The 859-nt window shown below is 45.1% G+C and overlaps 1 non-coding gene across 1 annotated transcript; it reads left to right on the top strand.

Moving 5' to 3' along the window:
* The first annotated feature begins 439 nt into the window (after positions 1-439).
* On the top strand, positions 440-576 carry LOC114805546. Its single transcript, XR_003753518.1, has one exon. It is a non-coding gene; the product is annotated as a small nucleolar RNA SNORA7 (small nucleolar RNA).
* The last annotated feature ends 283 nt before the right edge of the window (positions 577-859 follow it).

Below are 859 nucleotides of genomic sequence, written 5' to 3'. Positions count from 1 at the left end.
ATTTAGTAACAGGTAGCATTTAGGGCAGTGGGAGACATTAACAAAACCATCATTGCAGAGACCTGACTCTTTGCAGAAAGAAACTCATTCTTAAATGTCATCTGAACATCAACAGCTGGATGCTCAAGGCAGGTTTGTTTTGCACTGAGTCCTCGGTTGCTGAAGACTCTCTAGGCAGAAAAGGCCTGGCAGACTCCCTGCGGAAATACTGTGGGTTGTCAGAAGAGGGAGAACCATCTCATCTGCCAGGCCCAACTCAGTTTCTTTTATCGTGCCCCAAAGAATAATGGGAAGTGGTTATTGCCTTAAACTTTTTCCATGTGAGAGAAGCTGAATACCTGATTCTGAATCAAAACAGGAAGAGAAAGGGGAAAATGGACATTAAAATCAATAACCATTAGGAGGAAGCAACAGAGTTATACATTTGGACATAACTGCTCCCCTCTCAGGGTCACACCTGGAGAGTTTCCAGTACTCTATGAGTCTTGACAATGAGAGGGAGAGTCAAGCAGAGGCATATCCATTCCATTCCTAGCGTGGGCAGTGGCTAGCAAGTGGAAGCAATCTGCTACAAGTCAAAATTCCCCTGTACTGCATGGGAGAGAGTCGAGGGTGGAGACTCAAGTTTACTGTGCAGAAGGAGGCAGTTGTACACAACTTCCATATTTTTACCAAGAAAACTCTATGGATCCACTGTCAGAACAAATGCAGATGGAGGTGGGACATTCTGGAAAAGATGTATCCAAGGTGTCGCTTTGGGTCGGAGATGATTCGACAGCATAAGACAAGAAAGAAGTGGCATGCTGTAGTGGATAAAGCAAAGGCCTGGGAGTCAGAAGGTCATGGGTTCTTATCCCAA

The sequence above is a fragment of the Ornithorhynchus anatinus genome, chromosome 18 (assembly GCF_004115215.2).
Source record: "Ornithorhynchus anatinus isolate Pmale09 chromosome 18, mOrnAna1.pri.v4, whole genome shotgun sequence".
Lineage (NCBI taxonomy): Eukaryota > Metazoa > Chordata > Mammalia > Monotremata > Ornithorhynchidae > Ornithorhynchus > Ornithorhynchus anatinus.
Note: the sequence above shows the minus strand (reverse complement) of the source record. Positions and strands in the feature narration are given on the sequence as shown.